This window comes from Mus musculus, chromosome 13 (assembly GCF_000001635.26).
Source record: "Mus musculus strain C57BL/6J chromosome 13, GRCm38.p6 C57BL/6J".
Lineage (NCBI taxonomy): Eukaryota > Metazoa > Chordata > Mammalia > Rodentia > Muridae > Mus > Mus musculus.
In genome coordinates, this window is record NC_000079.6 from 69,057,975 (window position 1) to 69,074,978 (window position 17,004).

General features: G+C 42.0%; 1 long non-coding RNA gene across 5 annotated transcripts in view; it reads right to left on the reverse strand.

The window, feature by feature from the left end:
- Window positions 1-12,027, reverse strand: part of Gm35049 — a 64,082-nt gene extending 52,055 nt beyond the window's left edge. For 3 of the 5 annotated variants that reach the window (XR_873626.2, XR_873625.2, XR_382609.3), the window contains exon 1: window positions 11,873-12,027. This is a non-coding gene — a long non-coding RNA (predicted gene, 35049). The remainder of the gene's footprint in view (window positions 1-11,872) is intronic. The other 2 variants (XR_382608.4, XR_382610.4) reach the window with 2 other exon arrangements.
- Window positions 12,028-17,004: the final 4,977 nt, after the last annotated feature.

Sequence of the window (17,004 nt, forward strand, 5' to 3'; positions counted from 1 at the left end):
AGACAGCTTATTTCAAACAAGATACCTTTGATTTCCAGGGGCAGCTTACAGGAATTTAATTAAGAATCACATTGACCTTCTGAGTCTCTGACCAGAAAAATTGCTTGAACTCATCCTTAATAGCAAAAGAGAGAATTGCCTGCAAGCTCTGAGTGGAATTTCAGAGACGTAAGTAGAAATTATGAATAACCATTCATAATAGTGAAATCACAGCTTATTCAGCTTACAAGAGTACTGAGGCTAAGATCTCGTTAGAATGTAGCCTATAAAGATGAAGACCAATGAGTCTAAATTTCTTTGCTGGCAGAGAAAGATGGATTTGCATTAAACACGACCAGTAGGTTTTTAAATACGTTGTTAAAACTATCCATGAACACCATTTTATGTGTTTAGTCTGTGAAGACTGGTTTCGCTTCCAAAGACGCATTCAGCGTCTGCACTCGCAAACTGATCCAAGAGTTTCTCCTGATCGTTCCTAGCCTCAAATCAGGTGCTGTTTTGTTCAGCAGGAAATATCACCATAGCCCACAACGCAAGCCTTTCCCTATAAGCTTCTGAGATCAATAATTAGGACAAACTTCCAGAGGGCTGTCTTCCCTCAAAGCTTTTTACCTAAATATCTGGGTTCTGAGAACATGATCAGTTTCGGAGATTTAGACACGGGGACACAGAGGGGGTGGAATGCCCATTCTTAAGCTCCCCCTCCCCCTCAAATGATGCCTACATTAAACTGCTGAATATGGACCTTTGAGAGGGAATGGAAGAATCTAAGGCCAGCGGGAACTGAGAACCAGCGCAGGGTGACAGATCTCCAGCACTCAGGACCACTTGGTGAAGAAGGGCTGGTGCTGCTTGGGGGGGGGGGGCACAAGAAACTAGAGCCTCCTTGTCCTAAGGAGCAGAGGAAGGCTCTGGGTGCAGTGGATGGTTTCTGCTACTGCAGATATGAGGAAGTAATTCTACAGCAACAGCCTCGTTTACTATTTGAACAGAGGGATTTCTTTTTTAAATTTTATTTATAAATTTATTAATAAATCCCCTCACTGTAGCTGTCTTCAGACACTCCAGAAGAGGGAGTCATATCTCACTGTAGCTGTCTTCAGACACTTCAGAAGAGGGAGTCATATCTCGTTACGGATGATTGTGAGCCACCATGTGGTTGCTGGGATTTGAACTCCAGACCTTCAGGAGAGCAGGCGGGTGCTGTTACCCACTGAGCCATCTCACCAGCCTGATCAGAGGGATTTCAAATGTCTGATTCTCTGTAGTGATCTTCTGAACAATTATTTTGAACTGCCAGATGAATCCTTCTCTTAACTGGTCTTCCTGTACTCTTTAGTGTCCATTCCATTGCCTGCTGACTTGTCAAGTATTGCTCCTCCCACATATCCTTCTCTGTCTTCCTGAGCCAATGGGAACAAAAAGGAAAAGTCTTTTGAGCATCCAAGTGCTCTGAGTAATGTCTGGCTGTGTTCTATCCTGTCCTCATCTGCCAGCTCACTCTCAATCCTCTCTGAAACATGTGTCCTTGTCTAGGAGCTCTCTCTCTCTCTCTCTCTCTCTCTCTCTCTCTCTCTCTCTCTCTCTCTCTCTTACACACACACACACACACACACACACACACACACACACACACACACACACACACACACACCTCCTTCAGGTCTTTATTCATGTATCACCTTCTCAAATATCAATTTACCCTCAAACTTCCTAGTCAAAATAGTAGCTGAAACTCTCTTGCCCCTTCCTTCTTCTGTTTCAAGTTTATTTCCCTTTGTTCCTGCAAAGTTGATCATGCCAACATGACCTAAACTTGATATCTTAGTCTCTGTCTACTGAGATAATGAGGTCTTTAACATGAATGGTGCCAGTTTACTGGTAAGCACATACAGATGTGAATGAAACATGTCTGCTTAAAAAAAGAGAAAGAGAGAGATCATTTGCATAAAATGATATCACTGTAGAAAATGCCAGGCCCATGTACTAGAAGCAATGCTGTCAAATACTCCCATGTGCCCAGCACCCAGCTCCACCAGTTAGCCAATTATGAGAGTTTTATTTTATATAAGCTCTCACCCATTTAGCTCCACCACACCCACATTACATTTGCTATTTTTAAATTTTCACTTATTTCTTTTGGGGAGAGAGAGAGAGAGAGCGCGTGCAGTTGGGTGGGTAGGGAGGTATAGATGATCTGAGAGGGGGAAATAATATCAAAATACAGTGTATAAAATTCTTTATTAGTCAGCTAGTTAGGTGGTCTACCATGTCTTTGGATATGATGGACACCATGAGAATGATGCAGAAAATACAGATGTTTGGAGTTGGGCTGAGCTGCCCTGTTTTTTCAGAGAAAAGGAATATGTATTTGGAGCCAATGTTGATCATGTCAGAAGTTTCTCCTTCGGGATGTGATTACCTTCCCAGTTTATCAGCTGCTCTCTCCCTGGCACTCTATCACGCACAGTCTCTCTTGTCATCCTATCTTGCGTGGTGCCGACAAAGCCATTCTAACCTGCATCACCCCTACACTACCCACAGTTTGCTGAACCTGTGCTGAATCCTCTCACCTGACTACCTGAGCAGGAGTGGGGTTCAGCATCCTTGCATGAAAACCCTTTGTGAACGGGGATGTGGGGGTGAGGAGTCAAGAGGCACCACTGCCTTAAACAAGCCACAGAAGCAGAAGCACACACTGTGAGGATGGATATGCATGCGGGGCCCAGGGCTGGGTTGGGATGACTGCTCCTCTGTCCTGCCCTATCTCTATGGTGTAATCTTCACTGCAGTTAATTAGAACCATTTAAAGACTACCCTCCTCAGCAACTTCTCAAGAGGCTTTCAAGCCTTTCCCAATAATACCACAGGGAATTACTTTCTATCCAATGAATGTACCACTAAGCCTGAATGATGGAACCTGCAAGGATGGACATAAATATCTGGTCTCCAGAGCCACATGGTTGTTTTCAATTGTTCTAACCATGTGACATATTCATCAGGGAAGGAACCGGCTTCATCTGCCTTGCTACACATATTTACACATACACCTATAATCCCAAATACGGAGGTAGAAGGGGCAGAGTGGTTGCTGTTGGTGAGTGGATGGGACTTCCTTTTTGTCTGGCCATCCCTCCTTCAGACTATGAGTGTGGGCATTGAGTCCTTGCAGGCTAATGTCAACTGCTAATGTGTAGGTTCAGGAAGGTTCTATGGATCCCCTGTGCCTCAGTGATTAGTGATATAGTACTGCTTCTTGTTTCACATGGAGATGAAATGTAAATATGACCACTAGCAGGATGAGGGAACATGACAAGGGCTTGACATCTGCAGCAATCTTTCTTTTTTACCTGTGCCTACAGAAAGCAACTTCCATGAACACCTTGTCATGTGGAACAGCTCTGAGTGAGTGGAAAGTTGCTGATCCAAGACCTGTAAAGTGGTCAGCATAAAGTTCCTTGTCCCTGTAGTAGCTTCTGGGTATGGGCCTCTTTCTATATAATCAACCAAATGTCACTACATACAGTAGGACTGACACCACCATTCCAGCCCTTGGACATGAAAAAGCCTAGGTGACTATTTTTCATAACCCCTTGATTGTATGTTTACCGTCCTCCTGTGTACTTGTCATGACCTCTTGGCACAACTCTTGCTGTGTGGACATCATCAGGGACGTCACTCTCCTCCTACCATCTGTGCCTTTGACCTTCTCAGCCACAAGATGGACATCTACACTCTTTAGCCATGCCCTTACCACAGGGCTAATATAGTAATCAATGTGTTCTTAGTTATTCATCCTAAAATTATGGTCTTTTCAAACATGCAATAGGATCTACACTGTGTAGCGAAAGATAATTCTGTGTCTAAGTTTTGCTTTCAGTTTAGCGCAGCCAGTATGGACCCAATAGGCATAACCATTTCAAGTTGAACATCTTTAACAAGCGGGCCCTATTTATATACAAAGCGGGCCCTTTTATATACAAAGCTGTATATAAAAGCCCAAGCTGCACTGTAATATTTTTCCAGGGTCTATACATAGTGGCCCTGAGAGGGCCCCAAGGAAGCCCTTCTGCATTCATAGTGGAGGAAGCATAGGGTTTCCACATCTCCTGACTGTGGCCAATCATACATCTTTCACCTTTTCCACAGCAATACAGTTATCACACAAAATAAATCCCAGTGCAGCTTGAAAAGTGGTTTTTAACATCCCTAGACATTTCTCTACCCATAGAGGAAATTAGTCAGTATATGTAAGACACATGTAGATCCACGTACAAATGTCTCCACACCACAAAAATTATGTTAATGATTTTAAATGATTGGTTATATTAACAATATTTTAAATATCTTAGGGAATTTTATGTCTTATTTTAAGTAAGTATACAAAGAAGATTTTGATAATTTCTAAGCAAAAAAAATCTTTCAAGTAACATATTCAATGACTAACTAGTGATTAAGCCATATTAAGAACTACTCATTGTCACATAAATTATTCTAAACCTGTCAATTATAAAATCAGGGAGGCTGGCTAACCAGAAGCAACAATAATTGAGTCTACTACAATCAATAGTTCTAACATCTCTTCTAAAATTTGAAAAAAACTAAACAAATAAAATGTAACAAATACACGGTATTTATTTGAAAATCAACTTAGCTACTCACTATTAATTTTTCCTGCCTTGGGGTGTCTATATGTTGAAGAAAAACAGCATTGCATGAGTAACAAATTAGTTCACTATTCATAATTTATCATGTGGAATCAATGCATCTATTCCCACAAAACAGAATATTCTCAGTTTTTATGTGTAAGGCTCAGAAGAGAAGAATCCCTCATAAAAACAGCAAGCCAGAGTCCTGTAAATCACAGTTGGTTGAGAAGCTGGCAGCTGGTTGTATAGGGCATTCAATTCCAATTGTGGACAGTTTCCACTTGAATCTGTCTTGAAGACAGAATACAAATAGCAGAATTAAGTCACGTATTTTGTGAGCTTCATTTGCTGTGAGAGCAATAAAGTAAATTGAGGACTAGAAAGCCAGTCGGTGGCCATAGAATGAGAACGGAGACTACACATCACACTGGGGGGTGGTCTCCATGTGTGAGTAGAATGGCAATGGGTATAATTGACATCCTTATCTGGACCTGTTTGTTTCAAAACCACTTTACATGCCCAGACTCATTTAAGCACAGAAATAAATGACTTGCACCAAGAAAGCACCAAAGCACCTCAGGAAAGGCACTTAAGGAAAGACTCTGAGAGGACAGCTATAAGTGGAACTTGAGACAGAGCCCTGGGATATAATGGTGTGATGCAAGCCCTTCTCAAAACTCACAGAACAGTTTCCCAGAGATGCTACTCGTTGTCATTATTACCATGTGATAAACATCCTCTGTGCACAGGTGTGGAAGCATGGTCATTCATCAGGACTTCACAGATAGAATGGCAAGCAGAGTGTGAGAGTTTTCAATGGAGGAATCTAAAATTTGTTCACAGATTTGGTAATAAAAATAGACAAGTTTCTATGAGATGAAATTATTATTTAGTCTTGGGGAGGGGAAAACATAGGAGATAACAATGCCTACTGAATACAGTATCTCTAACTGCATCCGTATGTTTTTGTATGTGACTATGGTGCACCACAGTTGTAAGCACATGCACCCTGTAGGTATGTGTGAATATATATTCATACTATATCTATATGCATATGGAGTTTAGATGTAGATAAAATAAAAATCATATTTTGAAACTGACCATATACTACATTAGACTGAAAATGTATAATTTTTGTTTTTGCTTTTTATTTGAAAATTACATTGAGTACTGTATTGACACAAGTTCCAGCTACATTTATGCCTGGTCTCCACCCCCTCTCTCAAATTCATGGCCTTTTCTTCTTTAATTATCATTAACTACTCATTGTTGTGCATGTGTGCACATGTTTAGGGTTGGCCATTTGGGACTAGCTAAGCTATTAGGGGTCTTATCCATGGACAAGATTCCCCATCTCTCAGCAGTCACTGATTGCCTGTAGCACTTCATCTAAGGGTTGGGGTCTTGTGAGATTCCCTCCAGCTATGTTGACTTGGCAAATGGTTGTCGTTTTGCAGATTTTGTTTAGGTAGTCATGTTGTTGAGATTTCACGAATAACAGATTCTATGGCAGGTCTGGAAGCCATGATTTAGTAACGGGCATCCTGGTTCTCTGCTTCTGACGTTGTTAACTCCCTTCTCATGTTTCCTGAGCTTTAGTGGTAAAGGCTTTGTTGTAGACATACCATTTGAGGCTGAGCACCTCATATCACTTATTATCTGCATTGTGACCAACAATAGCCATCCTTGGTAGCCTATGTCTTCCACAAAAAGGAACTTCACTGATGATGTATGAGACCTACAACTACCTATGGGTATAAGGATAAGTATTTAGAATGCTGTTAGAGACTATATATATATTCCTCTAGGGCCCATGGCTTCAGCAACCATGGCAGTTGTCCAAGTTCATGGTACCAGACCTAACTTTCCTCCTAGGGAGTCAGCCTTAGGTCCAATTAGATGTAAGCTAGAAACCCCAAAGAAAGATGTGAAAGAGGACAAATTCCTTATATCCTCCTAGGTATATACTGAAGAATGGCATCCCCTAACATGCTTCCCTCTCTCAACTCTCTGAGCCTACCTTCCTTCTATTATATTAAATCAATAAAACTGTTGGTAAATAGAATCACATTTCCATGCCTGAATACTCAGGACTGACTGACAAACATAACTGCAAACTCAACAATCATATATTCACACATCAAGGGTGATGCTCTTTTGACCATTGCCGAGCTCAGTAATTGTACGTGACGAGCGCTTTTTCTGATGCAAGGCATCCCTAAGGCTTGACCATTTGGCATTGAAAAGTCTAGGGCATGACACTGGAAGTCCTCATCCAGTCCTCAGCAAAGAGGCACTCCTGCAGGTCAGTGGAGAATTGAAAAAGAAACTCATTACTGGAGCCAATCCAGTGACTCAGACACATACCCTAACCATCAATTTCCTGGGCCAGTGCAAGGACATGTTCTCATCTGAACCTGACACATAAGGAGATAAAGACACAGGACACAGGGCATGGGTGGGCCATGTACAGGGATGCACAGCTCTCTGCCCTCAACACATACAGTCTCTACTCATCGGCTGCCTGACACTGCCATTCTAATTACACAGGATTCACTGAAACATATGGCATCTTGGTGACTAATCTGCCATTAATGTTTTATGATTTATGGAAAGTACTGGTGGCATTATGATACCTGGCACCATTAACATATCAGCCTGGACACTTACAATCTTTGCAGCCTGTTACTGTAGCCTTGTTACTAGGTAACAGCCAGGATATTATTTATCTTCTGTAGATAAACCCACCTTCCTGTCTCCAACATAGCCCTCCCCCAACCCGATTTGACAGGAGCTCTTTGGAGCCTCTGTATGATCTTTGGACACCGAGCTGTCTGTCTTGAAACTAATGGGAAAATCACGATGTGCTGTGGAATTATGCAATACAAAGTCTTAAGCTTCTGTTTTCACGTGTTGACAATTAAGCCAAAGTACTCACCTACAACTCCTCCCAAGAAAAATCAGTTAATCGAGGAGAAAAAGCTCGTGATGACAAGGAGGAAACTCTCTGAAACACAACCCGGAGGCTGTACTACTGTGACGCAGCTACTACAGGGACCAACTTCCCTTTCAAAGGACTTTAGAGCCACTGATTCTATCTTAGAGGCCCCTCTCTCACAGCTTTAGCTCTGAGAGGGATTGTTGCTTCTGCAGTTTTCACACGCTCTGTAGCAAGTGAACGCTACAGATGAATTATGATTGCCTATGGAACCAGACTAATCTGCAAAATCAAAAGTCAAGGATGCCAGACAAAAGAATAAGTCTGATTTTCCTTTTCTAGTCACTGAAAGTTTTTAATTCACTTAAAATCATGCATGAAAAATTTAAGTTTTATTAAATCATATTTATATATTAAATATATAAATATATTAAATTATATGTATGAGTTCATATTGGGAATGAAGAACGTTGATTGTATTCACCCCCAACTCCTCTCAGATCCTTCCTCACCTCCCCACTTCCCCAAATTCAATTTCCTTTTTTAAATGTATTTAAAAACTCATTGACTTCAATTTGTGCTGTCCATATACTTCTGGTTGTGGGGGCATCCAGTAAAATGTGGTAGACCATACACTTAAAGAAAATTGACTGTCCTTCCCCAAGAAGCCATCAACGTCTCATAGCTCTTCACTTTGGGATGAGAGCTCACAGATCTCCTCTCCATCCATGTTAAAAGGTTGACTGACAATCATGTGCAGACATCCCAGCTACTGTGAGCTCGTGACTGCTGTGGTCCTGACATATCTATAACACACCATTTTGATCTGGTCCTCTCTGACCTCTGGTTCTTACAATCACTTCTAAGATCATTTCTGAGCCTTGGGCATGTTATAGACCTCTCATTGAGGGTGAGGCTACCACAGACTCTGTTCTCACTTTGACCAGTTGTGAGCTTCTGTCGTAACTTCAACCTACTGTACAAAGACATTTCTCTGATAAGTTCCCACAGCTGGAAGTGGTAGGAGTTTTATCTTGTGGCTTTCTTGATGACTGTATGCTGCTTTGAAGATTTCTACTGCCCCCTTATATTGCTGGGTATCCTTGTTAGAAGTCAAAGTGTAGGACATGGTATTTGTCTTTGTGTGTGTGTTGGGGGGAATCTTTAAGGGGAGGCCATTTAAAGACAGACTTAAGCTGTGATTTGGTGATTCTGGTTCTCAGTGAAGAAGACAGAGTACAGAGTACACATGCTCTTTGGTGAAATGCCAACTTCCGTAACCAGGGGGTTTCTTAGGTAAGTAAAATAGACATGACATGAACAAAGGTCACATTGAACAGATCTGGGCAATTAAAGGGATACTCTGACCATTTCAGAATTTTAGTGAAACAAAAGACCATACTCATGATTACCCAGCACGCAAATGTCCTGTTTTCACTCAAAATGAGGAAGAGAGACTGAGACAACACTAAAGCAAAGGCTGCCCCTGATGTTCAGGGGAGAAATTTGTCAGGAGAAAGGACTAACCAAATAATTTGATGAATGCCTGTTTTCAAAAACCATTCTCCCCTATGGCAAGTGATTTATTTCACTGTTTGTTGTTAGTGGTTAGTCTTCTCAAGGCTTCTAAAAGCAGAGGATGCACTGAGCAGTAACAGGGGTGGGGTATGCGGGTGATGGACTGTACAAGATCAGAGTCACCTGGCTGGATGACCAGTCAGACCTCAGAAGTCTAGGCTAAAAAGCTCTGGGGGCTTTCCGTCTAAATACCACAGTGTTGCATTGAAAGAGATGAATTTGCAGTCAGATAGATAGATGGATAGATAGATAGATAGATAGATAGACATATATGAGTATATCATATATGTCTATATAAAATCAAAGCCCACAACCTGTAATTTCTTTAAATAGAAAACTTCTAGCACAGTCTCTAAAACTCATATGTTATATCACATTTACTGGCCTGAGACTATGCCACATCATTGTAATAACACAGTACTTATATAACTACTATATATATGTATGTATGCACACACACACACACACACACACACACACACACGTGCCTTCTACTGAACTCAAGTCATATAGCTTGGAATAAATTTATTTGTGTAGCTTAAAAGCTGGATCATTGAGAGTTCTAGTCCATGTATTATGATAAAAAGCCATTTTATGTTTCTGCAATGTCCCCTACCTCTCTTAAATGCACTTGTTAAATTTTTCCATTGTCAACTGGTTGGTCTCTCACAGATGACAGAACGTTGCAGCCTCAGTCACAAATTCCCAGCATTCCCAAATGATCCTTTTACAATGGTGTTTAAAAGGCGACTGTCCATGTGCCAAACAAAGCAGTCAACATTACCAAAATATCTTAAATCTCCCTTCTTCTCTTTCCAGTTACACAGCAAAATGTATTGTTCTTTATGAGTTTCAACATTATTCCTGTGCGAGTTAAATATGCTACTTGATTGTCTTTCCTTTGCTTGATGTCTGGCTTTGTATTCCTTGATTCCATATTTCAGAGTTTGCAAGTTGCTAGCTAGAAAATCTTCCAGGGTCTCTTTGTGGTTCTGAATTTTTTCATCAATGCCTTCACAACAGTGGCTTCTCTTCTGTCTGCTAAACTCATTTATTTCTGGGGTTTTGCAGGTTATTTCCACCCATTTCCCTTCTTACTTCAATAGTCTTGCATGTATACATCATTCACTCATATACACATACATACACATGAATATTTGCATATATATGAATAAACAAAATATAAAAATAAAAATGAAGTAAATGATTCTAGCAATGATATAATGTCCTTTAGGATTTTTTTATATTTTGTCTTTTTTTTCCTCTGCAATAGAAATAAATTCTGTACTTGGCTTTCTGAAGTTTCTGACTTGTGTCTCATCGTGTTTCAACTGTGTGACTCTTGCATCCTCAGAACAAGATGGGGGTTTTCTCTTTCCCCCCTTCCGGATTCATCTTCTTACTCCCGCTTCCCCCACCATCCAGCTCCTCCGTCTTATGGTCTTGCATGATTGATATTGGAATCTCTGTGCCTCTTCATTGTGCTTCTTAACTTTCCCTTCTTACTTCAATAGTCTTGATTTTATTCTCTGGCATTCTGGAAGGCTTCTTTCGCCTCTTTTTCTGGCTAAGTTTTTCACCTGTTGTGATCATGTGCTGTTTTGCTCATGCACTAATCCTTACAGCTTTTAACCCATGTTCCCTTTATTCCTACAGATCCTTTCCTGTCCCAGAGGTAGAGCAGGCTGGGCTTCTGACAAGCTGACACCTGACAGTTTGGTTTACCGCAGTCCTCTGGTTGAGCATCCTTCCCTTAGCTGGGATTGCTCATTCACAGTCTGCCAGCAATTCAGAACTGTGCTTTTGTCTCTGGATCTGAAAAACTGCACTTTCTTTACTCGAGGCTCTTTTGGGGGTAGAAGGAGCTGCAGCTGGGCTCTGAAATCCCAGGTCATTTATTTGAGGATGGAGAGGCCCTGGCGTTCTGGGAGCCATGCCACATTGACTGTGTACCTACTCTTTTGCCTTCCTTTCTCCTTCAACCACACAACAATGCTCCCTATTTTCACACAGTTCAAATGGCTTTCCTATAGTTGCCTGGCCCAACATGTACAACAGGCTGCAGTACAGGGCCAGGCCCAGCTAGAAGCTCTGTGAACTTTAGTTCTCAGGTATTTGGGGTACAGCATATATTAACTAATGTAATAATTTAACTATCACTTAATTTAATATCAATAAAATGTCTTCAAAATCCCTCTGAATGAAAAAGGGTAAAAAGCAAAGGAGACTGGGAGATGCTACATCAACATGCACTGTAGGAGAAAACACAAACGGAGATGACAATCACCGACAGACATTACTTTGAGCAAAGACAAAAGTGTTCAAAAGGCTGCCCTCAAGGACAACTGAACTTCAGTAGCCAACACCACATAGAGCAAAACTGAACAATTATTAATGTAGGTAATTAGATCTAAGAGGAAGGTGACGATCTCAGATGAGTGATGGGACTTTGCTCTCATGCTTCAGCTTATTCCAGTTTCTCTGAAAAGAAAAAAAAAATCCTCCTCATTGCATCATAAAGAATCCAGGAAACAGCATCAGGTCCCACCACTTTACTGCTGCAGCCAAGTATCATGGCGTGGGCTGCTTAAGTCAACAACAAGACAGACTCATCTTAAAGGGTAATAGCTTAAGATAAAGGTGTGACCAGGGCTACTTCTCTCTACGGACTCAGAGGGAGGATTCTTCCTTGCTTCCCCAGCCTTACCTGGTCTGAGATCTTTCCCAGTCCCCAGCTTTTTCAGGCCAGTCTCCACCACTCTATTCTTCCCTGCCTGCCTGGTCTTCACAGGGCAGCTTCCCACTAGCGTCCAGAATGCTCTTCTCTTTAGGAAAACATCAGTAATATTGGACTAGGGCCCACCCCAAAGGTTCATTGCAAATAGGAGAGCTCTGCCAGATATGGTTACACAATATATACTAGTGTTTAGGAACATGATGTCTTTTGAGTGTATATGCAGTTAGGACCCAAACACAATACACGCAAAGGGAAACCTGGGTCCTCTTGCAGAACTATCAGAAATCAAATCGAAATCTCTCTCAGTGTATTAGAATCCTTTAGCTAAATGCATTCTCACATAGAAACTAAAGCACAACCCAGGAAACTAGCTTCCTTTGAGACATCCAGGCTTACCCTGTCTCCTTGTCTACCAACAAATGACAGACATTCCAAAGTAGCTCCTTACAAATTAATTTTTTACTCTGCATTGTCAGTGTGTGGTATTTCAGTATCTCTCTTTCTCAAAAAGAAGAAAAACTAAAGTCAAAACAAACAAACAAAACTTACCAAGACAAAAAATAAATACCAAAACACCCCCCTCCCCCCCCCACACACACACTTAAAAAACCCAGGGAGATCATTTGATGTTGGCCTGTTGGTATTCCTTCTATGCTCCTCCCAACAGTTACCTAGCAACATCCTGGTAGGCCTAGTTTTCTATGAAAGGGACTGTTTGCTCTCTCTCTCTCTCTCTCTCTCTCTCTCTCTCTCTCTCTCTCTCTCTCTCTCTCTCTCTCTCTCTGCTCTCTGACCCCTTTCTCCTCCCCCCATCCACATGTTCCTGGCTGACTTCTCTCCCCCCTCCCCCTTCTGTTCCCTCTCTTTCTCTACCTCTACTCCTTTTCAACTCCCCTTACCATGTCCCCAAATAAAGATGGCTGGTACCTGGGGCAGGGGCAGGGGCAGGGGCAGGGGCAGGGGCAGGGGCAGGGGCAGGGGCAGGGGCAGGGGCAGGGGCAGGAGCAGGGGCAGGAGCAGGGATGCCTCAGCATGGGCCTTCTGAGATATCCCCTCCCACCCCACCATACTATGCTCTACAAAACATACTCTTGGCTTTATAAAATACATCATGGCCAACTCCTTCATTGGAAGGAGAGTGCACAGAGCTCCAGTCGCTTTTCCTGGGACACTTCTCTTCCTTCCTTCATCATCCTTATCTAATTGTGTCACTAGGATACAGGCAAGATCAATAGCTTTTGACTCCATGATGGGTGGATTCGGTTCTCTGCTCTCTGGGCAACCATGGCCTCTGCCTCCAAATCTGCCAACTCAAACAGCAGCCAGCACCACCTGCGTCTGGGCTTAGTGTTTTATAGTAGTCAAAGCGCCATAAGGAAGCTGAGCGGAGCCAGAAGAAACACTACAGCATGGGGCAGAGCCAGAAAGGACGCTACAGCATGGGGCGGAGCAACGCCTGCTGCGGTGCACTGGATCGGTCCTCCCTAGATGAATTTCTCCCCGTCCTGCTTTTCTCTGAGAACGCTTTCTTTAGATCGCACAGTGGAAAGGGAGACCTGACACTCAGTTCCCCACATGTATGCCTGAAACCTGCCTAGCCACAAGAAGATATTAGAACCCCTGGAACTGGAGTTATAGATGGTTGCTAGATACCACGCAGATGCTGGGAACCAAGCCTGGGTCCTCTGTAAGACCAGCAAAGGCTCTTAACTGCTTTGCCATGTCTTCAGTCTCATGACTTACTTTTTTTTTTTTTGTAAATTGCTATTATTCATTCCTTTCATTTACATCGCAAATGATATCCCTATTCCCGGTTACTCCTCCACCAGCCTGACATCCACCCTCCACCCTCCCTTTTGTATGAGGGTGCTTGCCCACCCACCCCCATTCTCCCACCCCACCTCTCCGGTGTCGTCCTGTGCTGGGGCGTCAAACCTCTCTGGGAACAAGGGCCTCCCCTCCCATTGCTGTCAGGAAAGGCCATCCTCTGCTACATATGTATCTGGAACCATGGACCCCTTCAGGCACACTTCTTGGTTAGTGGTCTAGACTCTGGGAGAACTGGGTGGTCAGGCCAGCCTATGCTGTTCTTCCAATGGAGTTGCAATCCCCCTCTGCTCCTCCTCCAGTCCTTCTGCCCCCAGCAGGTTCCCTGAACTCAGTCTGATGGTTGGCTCCAAGCATCCACATCTGATATCTTATCAAGAAATGCACCCGGGTGGTGGTGGTGAGAATGGAAATGTTCAAACTTACTGTATTCTCCCAGTTAGTGACACGTGAATGTGCTATGACGAGGTAGAATTTACAGAAATTAAGCCAGCTAGACATGGCAACAAGTACTTATTAGTGTTTATAGACACCTTTTCAAGGTGGATAGAAGCTTTTCCTACCAGGACTGAGACGGCCAATGTGATAGCCAAGAAGATCCTAAAAGAAATCTTCTCAAGGTAATGGACCTGCCTTTGTTGCCCAGGTAAATCAGGGACTGGCCAAGATATTAGAGATTGGTTAGAAGTTACATTGTGCATACAGGCTCCAAAGCTCAGGACAGGTAGAAAAGATAAATAAAATTCTAAAAGAGACTGGTGCAGACTTGGTGCTCCTTCCCCATGCCCAGCAATGTCTTAAATGATGTGTTTAAACCCACATGTTGTTGTAATAATAATCTGTATGCTAAGTTAAAAGGCTTGCAGGTGGTGCAGAATGGAAATGTTCAAACTTACTGTATCCTCCCAGTAAGTGACAGGTGAATGTGCACAGAGACTCAGAATGGGAAGATGGGATGTAAGTTCTATGAGTCAGAAAAACTATTTGAGCAATGTAGGAAAGCACATATTAGAAACATTCTAATTAATGTTTTGAGGGGGGAAAAAGCAAATCTTCACTACAAACAATTTGAACAATGAAGAAATGGACAACATTGAAGAAATGAATCATGACTTCAAATTTCATGTTGAATTCCATGCTGTCCACCTACCAGCTGCTTTGTAACTGGTAGATGGACATTACGTGTTGTTTCTACGCATGTGTAAATGCTAGATAGTAGGTGAATGGGTAGGATAGACAGATTAAAGCAAACATGGCATTGTAAGTACTTTCACATCTCTTTGACAAACTATACTTTTAGTGAATTAGTATGACATTTTGATGTGATAATATTTGCTCAGCTAAACTTCATTGTTACTTTTTCTTAAAATATTCTTTGTTACTTGTAGATTTTGTACTGCTTTGCAAAGAGTTTTGTCATTTTGTTTTGGAGTGAATGACTAGAATAGTGAGCTTTCACATTCAATAGTATCACATTTCTGGTCTCGTGCCTAATTCTTTCTTCCATTAGTAAGTTTTACAGAATTCTCTTGGGTGAATTGAACATAAAAGTCCTCTATGTGCACGTGTGTTGAAGGTTGGTCTCCAATGGAGATACTTGGGAGACTGTAGTAACTGTTGGAGGGTTGGGTTTCTCGGGAAGAAACAGTTCACTGGGAGGAGAGACGCCTTGGAAAGCTGGATCTTGATTTCAATGCTTTCGTCTCTTTACTTTCCCAGTTGCCCTGATATGAGTACCACTGTGGTGCCTACCACCTTTCCACAGGTCCGGTGCTAATGGAGTCTCTGACTGTGGACTTCAAGCTGAGAAACTGTGGGCAAAAAATGAATTTATCATAGTCTCACACATCTCTGTGAAATGCTTCCACATCTGCTAAGTGTGCCTTTAATAGATTATTGTCACTGTTCCAAATACTTATACTAGTATACATTTTTAAATTGTTATTATTGTTTTTTGTCAAGTTAACAAAATAATGAGGTCTGCTACAACACTTTTATATATTGTATTGTTGGCGCGTTCTCATAGTCACCACCCACTAGCTCTCCTCCTTCCTTCCTTCTCTTCATCCCACTGGTCCCTTTCTTATCCAGATAGTACCCACACACACATGTATGCTTTCAAATATGTAATATTAGGGAAAACAGAAAATACCTTTCCATGTTCTTTATGATAACAAGAATTCTCTCAGTTAAGACTTTTTTTTTGGGGGGGGGGGTTGAGTAGGCAACTCACTTTTTCAACATCGCCAAAATGAAAAGTGAGTGTTGATAACGAAGACTTTTCATTTGCTGCGTTCGTTGGATTTGTGTACTCTGGCTCGTTGGCGTGATGGATTATAATTGACACACTTCCCGCTGTTATAACATCTTTGTTTACTCAAGACAAATGCCAGTTCCGTTTGATGACACGATTCATTAGTGCACATCTAGTCCCATTTTCTCAGTGTGTACTTAGAATCTGAGTATTTACTTTGTAGCATAGATGGTATATAATTTTCCTTTCTTGCCCAATTCTTATTTATAACTGTGGTGAAGGTTGTATTTGCCTCATAGCTTTGAGAGGACGGTACATGGTAAAGGCTTGCTTAAATACAACCACAAACCTTCCTGTGTAATAAACTGCTAGAGACAGAAGGTTGAGATAAATGCAGGGTCCCACCCACCGCGAACAATGAACTACAGGATACTAATGAATTCTGAGAGAAGGATGGTTAGCCTCTCTCCAGGATGAGCATTTATTGGTTGTCTAATACACAAGGCAACCTTGAGGGGATACACACATTAACAACAAAAATGGACCCCGTAAGTTGTGTTTACATATTTGTGCAAGTGAGTGCATGTGTGCATGCATGCGTGCCTGTATGCCCAAGAGTGGAGTGGTCTGGGAAGGGGCTGGAGAGAAGAAAGGGAGGGGGGATTCTACTTCAAGTAAAATATATTATTAAAAATATGAAGTATTTACTTTTTTAATGATAAATGCATAGTGTGGGGTTGGGTTAACCAGGTGATCTTGTCCTCTTGAAACTATTTTGCTGAACCCAGGGACCCCAACGGAAGAGTTAGGGGAAAGACTTAAGGAGCTAAAGGGGATTGTATCCCCATAGGAAGAACAATATGAACCAATCAGACCTCTCAGAGCTCCCAAGAACTAAACAACCAACTAAAGAGTATACATGGAGGGATCCAGGACTCCAGATACATATGTAGCAGAAGGTGGCCTTATCTGACATCAGTGGAAGGGGAAGGAGGCTTGATGCCTCAGTGTAAGGGAATGT